This window comes from Arachis hypogaea, chromosome 5 (genome assembly GCF_003086295.3).
Source record: "Arachis hypogaea cultivar Tifrunner chromosome 5, arahy.Tifrunner.gnm2.J5K5, whole genome shotgun sequence".
Lineage (NCBI taxonomy): Eukaryota > Viridiplantae > Streptophyta > Magnoliopsida > Fabales > Fabaceae > Arachis > Arachis hypogaea.
In genome coordinates, this window is record NC_092040.1 from 84,712,193 (window position 1) to 84,718,571 (window position 6,379).

The 6,379-nt window shown below is 35.8% G+C and overlaps 1 non-coding gene across 1 annotated transcript; it reads left to right on the top strand.

Annotated features, from left to right (window-relative positions):
- The first annotated feature begins 1,289 nt into the window (after positions 1-1,289).
- On the top strand, positions 1,290-1,397 carry LOC112804231 (small nucleolar RNA R71). Its single transcript, XR_003202848.1, has one exon. It is a non-coding gene; the product is annotated as a small nucleolar RNA R71 (small nucleolar RNA).
- Positions 1,398-6,379: the final 4,982 nt, after the last annotated feature.

Genomic DNA, 6,379 nt, shown 5'->3' on the forward strand with positions numbered 1-6,379 from the left:
TTGTCTTATTGACTTGTCTGCCATCTCTAATGAGAATGCGACAGCCTGTACCTCAAAGATCCCTAGTTTCTCCATTACAGAGAGTGGCATAAGATTTATGCCTGACCCCAGGTCACACAGAGCCTTCTCAAAGGTCATGGTGCCTATGGTACAGGGTATTAAGAATTTACCAGGATCTTGTTTCTTTTGAGCTAGAGTTTGCTGAACCTATGTATCTAGTTCACTAATGAGCAAGGGAGGTGCACCTTTCCTAGTCTCATTACCAAACAACTTGGCATTCAGTTTCATGATAGCTCCTAGATATTGAGCAACTTGCTCTCCAGTTACATCTTCATCCTCTTCAGAGGAAGAATAGTTTTCAGAGCTCATGAATGGCAGAAGGAGGTTTAAAGGGATCTTTATGGTCTCTATATGAGCCTCATATTCCTTTATGTCCTCAATAGGGAACTCCTTCTTGTTTGGGAGACGTCCCATGAGGTATTCCTCATTGGGATTCACGTCCTCCCCTTCCTCTCTAGGTTCGGCCATTCTGATTATGTCAATGGCCTTGCACTCTCTTTTTGGATTCTTTTCTGTATTGCTTGGGAGAGTACTAGGATGGGTTTCAGTAATTTTCTTACTCAGCTGGCCCACTTGTGCTTCCAAATTTCTGATGGATGACCTTGTTTCACTCATGAAACTTAAGGTGGCCTTAGACAGATCAGAGACTATGTTTGCTAAGCTAGAGGAGCTCTGCTCAGAATGCTCTGTCTGTTGCTAAGAAGATGATGGAAAAGGCTTGTTATTACTAAGCCTATTTCTTCCACCATTATTAAAGCCTTGTTGGGGCTTTTTTTATCCTTCCATGAGAAGTTTGAATGATTTCTCCATGAAGAATTATAGGTATTCCCATAGGGTTCACCCATGTAATTCACCTCTGCCATTGCAGGTTTCTCAGGGTCATAAGCTTCTCCTTCAGAAGATGCCTCTTTAGTACTATTGGATGCATTTTGCCATCCATTCAGACTTTGAAAAATCATGTTAACTTGCTGAGTCAACATTTTGTTCTGAGCCAATATGGCATTCAGAGCATCAATTTCAAGAACTCCCTTCCTCTGAGGCGTCCCATTACTCACAGAATTCCTCTCAGAAGTGTACATGAATTGGTTATTTCGAACCATGTCAATGAGTTCTTCAGCATCTGCAGGCATTTTCTTTAAGTGAATGGATCCACCTGCAGAATGGTCCAATGACATCTTAGAGAACTCAGATAGACCATAATAGAATATATCAAAAATGGTCCACTTTGAAAGCATGTCAGAAGGACACCTTTTGGTCATCTGTTTGTATCTTTCCCAAGCTTCATAGAGGGATTCACCATCTTTTTGTTTGAAGGTCTGAACATCTACTCTAAGCTTGCTCAGCTTTTGAGGAGGAAAGAACTTAGCCAAGAAGGCCGTGACCAGCTTATCCCAAGAGTCCAGGCTATCTTTAGGTTGTGAGTCCAACCATGTTCTAGCTCTGTCTCTTACAGCAAAAGGGAAAAGCATGAGCCTGTAGACTTCAGGATCTACTCCATTAGTCTTAACAGTCTCACAGATCTGCAAGAATTGAGTTAAAAACTGATAGGGATCTTCTGAGGGAAGTCCATGGAACTTGTAGTTCTATTGCATTAGAGCAACTAGTTGAGATTTCAGCTCAAAATTGTTTGCTCCAATGGCAGGGATTGAGATGCTTCTTCCATCAAATTTGGAAGTAGTTGTAGTATAGTCACCAAGCATCCTCATTGCATTATTATTTTTGACTACCATCTCCTCTTCTTTTTCGGAAAATTCTGTAAGGTTGTCTCTGGATTGTTGTAATTTATCTTCTCTTAGTTTTCTCTTCAGAGTCCTTTCAGGTTCAGGATCTGCTTCAACAAGAATATTCTTGTTCTTGCTCCTACTCATATGAAAAATAAGGGAATAGAAAATAATAATAGGGATCCTCTTTACCACAGTAAAAAGATTCCTTTATGTTAGTAGAAGAAGAAAAGAATAGAAGAAGGAAAAGAGAAAATTCGAACTCAGAGAGGAAGAGTGGGTTTGAATTTTAAGATGAAGAGAAGTGTTAGTAAATGAATGAATAAATAGAAAGAGATGAGAGAGAGGGGTTTTCAAAAATTAACTTAAAATAAAGGAAAAATATTTTTGTTTTTATTTTAAATTAAAGTTAAAATTCGAAAACTAAGATAAGGAATAAAATCAAAATTAGAATTTGAAATAATTAGTTAATTAAAAGAATTTTGAAAAAGAGGGAGATGATTTTCGAAAATTAGAGAGAGAAAAGTATTTAGGTGGTTTTGAAAAAGATAAGAAACAAACAAAAAGTCAATTAGTTAGTTGAAAAAGATTTGAAAATCAATTTTGAAAAGATAAGAAGTTTAGAAAAGATATTTTGAAATCAAAATTTTGAAAAAGATATGATTTGAAAAAGATATGTTTGATAAGATATGATTGAAAAGATATGATTGAAAAAGATGTCATTCTTAAAATTAAAATTGATTACTTGACTAACAAGAAACTAAAAGATATGATTCTAGAATTTAAAGATTGAACCTTTCTTAACAAGAAAGTAACAAACTTCAAATTTTTGAATCAATCATATTAATTGTTAGTAAAGTTTTTGAAATTTTGAAATAAAGATAAGAAAAAGATTTTGAAAATTAATTTTAAAAGTTTTCGAAAATAATAAAAAATGAAAAAGATTTTATTTTTGAAAAAGATTTTGAAAAGATAAGATTTTTAAATTTGAAAATTTGACTTGACTTATAAGAAATAGCTAAGTTTTAAAAATTTTTGACTAAGTCAACTCAAATTTTCAAAAATTATGAGCAAAATAAGGAAAAGATAATTTTTTTATTTTTGAATTTTTTTATGAGAGAGAAAAACATAAAAATGACCCAAAACATGAAAATTTTTTATCAAAACACATGATACATGCAAGAACACTATGAATGTCAAGATGAACACCAAGAACACTTTGAAGATCAAGATGAACATCAAGACTTATTTTTGAAAAAGTTTCAAGAAAAGAAAACATGCAAGACACCAAACTTAGACATTTTTCATGCTTAGACATTATGATTTTCTACCTTTTTTTTTATTTTTCGAAAATAATTTTTAGAAAAAACGAAAAAGAAAATTTTTTTGAAAACTTTTTGAAAAGAAAATTACCTAATCTGAGCAACAAGATGAACCGTTAGTTGTCCAAACTCGAACAATCCCCAGAAAGGGCGCCAAAAACTTGATAGGCAAAATTGTGATTTACTCTTTTCATAACTTGAACAATTCTTAGCAATGGCTCCAGAAACTTGGTGCACACTACTATGGTTCACTCACATTCTTCACAAATTCGCACAACTAACCAGCAAGTGCACTGAGTCGTCTAAGTAATAAACCTTACGTGAGTAAGGGTCGATCCCACCGAGATTGTTGGTATGAAGCAAGCTATGGTCATCTTGTAAATGTCAGTTAGGCGGATAATAAATGGTTATGGAGTTTTCGAAAATTTATAATGAATAAAGCATAAAATAAATGAAAGAGATACTTATGTAAATCCTTGGTGGAAATTTCAAATAAGTGCATGGAGATCCTTTGTCCCTTCTGAATCTCCGCTTTCCTACTGCTTTCATCCAATCCTTTTTACTCCTTTCCATGGAAAGTTGTATATAGGGCATCACCGTTGTCGATGGCTACTTCCCATCCTCTCAGTGAAAATGGTCCAAATGCTCTTGTCACAGCACAGCTAATCATCTGTCAGTTCTCGATCATGTCGGAATTGAATCTATTGATTCTTTTGCGTCTGTCACTACGCCCAACAATCGCGAGTTTGAAGCTCATCACATTCATTCAATCCCTAAATCCTACTCGGAATACCACAGACAAGGTTTAGACTTTCCAAATTCTCAAGAATGGCCGCCAATAATTCTAGCTTATACCACGAAGATTCTGGTTAAGGAATCCAAGAGATATTCACTCTAGCTTTCGCTTGTAGAATGGAAGTGGTTGTCAGACATGCGTTCATAGGGACGGATGATGATGAATGTCACGGATCATCACATCCATCAGGTTTAAGTGCGAGTAATATCTTAGAATAAGAATAAGCTTGAATTGAATAAAAGATAGTAGTAATTGCATTAAAACTTGAGGTACAGCAGAGCTCCACAGCTTAATCTATGGTGTGTATAAACTCCACCGTTGAAAATATATAAGTGATGGTCCAGGCATGGCCGAATGGCCAGCCCCCAATTGTGATCAAAGATGTAAAATCTCAGATGTAAATACAATAGTAAAAAGTTCTATTTATACTAGACTAGCTACTAGGGTTTACAGAAATAAGTCTAAGTGTAGAAATCTACTTCTGGGGCCCACTTTAGTGTGTGCTTGGGCTGAGCTTGAGCTTTACACGTGCAGAGGCTTCTCTTGGAGTTAAACGCCAAGTTTTAACGTGTTTTTGGCGTTTAACTCTGGTTTGTGACGTGTTTCTAGCATTTGACTCCAGAATGCAGCATGAAATTGGCGTTGAATGCCAGTTTGCGTCATCTAAACTCGAAGAAAGTATGAACTATTATATATTGCTGGAAAGCTCTGGATGTCTACTTTTCAACGCCATTAAAAGCGCGCCATTTGGAGTTATGTAGCTCCAGAAAATTTATATCGAGTGCAGAGTGGTCAGAATCCAACAGCATCAGCAGTCCTTTGTCAGCCTGAATAAGATTTTTGCTCAGGTTCCTCAATTTCAGCCAGAAAATACTTGAAATCAAAGAAAAACACACAAACTCATAGTAAAGTCGAGAAATGTGAATTTTGCATAAAAACTAATGAAAACATCCATAAAAGTAGCCAGATCCTACTAAATATTACCTAAAAACAATGCCAAAAAGCGTATAAATTATCCGCTCATCACAACACCAAACTTAAATTGTTGCTTGTCCCCAAGCAACTGAAAATCAAATAGGATAAAAAGAAGAGAATATACTATAAGTCCCAAAACATCAATGAGTATTAGTTTTAACTAGATGAGCGGGACTTGTAGCTTTTTGCTTCTGAACAGTTTTGGCATCACACTTTATCCTATGAAGTTTAGAATGATTGGCATCCATAGGAACTCAGAGTTTAGATAGTGTTATTGATTCTCCTAGTTAAGTATGTTGATTCTTGAACACAGCTACTTTTATGAATCTTGGCCGTGGCCCTAAGCACTTTGTTTTCCAGTATTACAACCGGATACATAAATGCCACAGACATATGATTGGGTGAACCTTTTCAGATTGTGACTCAGCTTTGCTAAAGTCCCCAGTTAGAGGTGTCCAGAGCTCTTAAGAACACTCTTTTTGCTTTGGATCACGACTTTAACCACTCAGTCTCAAGCTTTTCACTTGGACCTGCATGCCACAAACACATGGTTAGGGACAGCTTGATTTAGCCGCTTAGGCCTGGATTTTATTTCCTTGGGCCCTCCTATCCATTGATGCTCAAAGCCTTGGATCCTTTTTACCCTTGCCTTTTGATTTTAAGGGCTATTGGCTTTTTCTGCTTGCTTTTTCTTTTTCTTTTATATTTTTTTCGCCACTTTTCTTTTTTTTCGCAAGCTTTTGTTATTCACTACTTTTTCTTGCTTCAAGAATCAATTTTATGATTTTTCAGATTATCAATAACATTTCTCTTGTTCATCATTCTTTCAAGAGCCAACAATTTTAACATTCATAAACAACAAGATAAAAAAATATGCACTGTTCAAGCATTCATTCAGAAAACAAAAAGCATTGTCACCACATCAATATAATTAAATTAATTTCAAGGATGAATTTGAAACTCATGTACTTCTTGTTCTTTTATATTAAAAACATTTTTCATTTAAGAAAGGTGAAGGATTCATGGAATTATTCATAGCCTTAAGACATAGACACTAATAATCATGAAGTAAAGGCACAAACATAGACAAACATATAGCATTAAAATTGAAAAACAGAGAAATAAGAACAAGGAATGAGTCCACCTTAGTGATGGTGGCGTCTTCTTCTAGAAGGACCAATGATGTCCTTGAGCTCTTCTATGTCTCTTCCTTGCCTTTGTTGCTCCTCCCTGATTGCTCTTTGATCTTCTCTAATCTCATGGAGAATGATGGAGTGCTCTTGGTGTTCCACCCTTAATTGGTTTATATCATGACTCAATCCTTCTAGAGAAGTGTTGAGTTGTTCCCAATAGTTGTTTGGAGGAAAGTGCATCCCCTGAGGCATCTCAGGGATTTCTTGATGATGAGCTTCCTCAAACGTCTCTTGAGATCCATGGACGGACTCTCTTGTTTGCTCCATCCTGTTCTTAGTGATGGGCTTGTCCTCTTCAATGAAGGTGTCTCC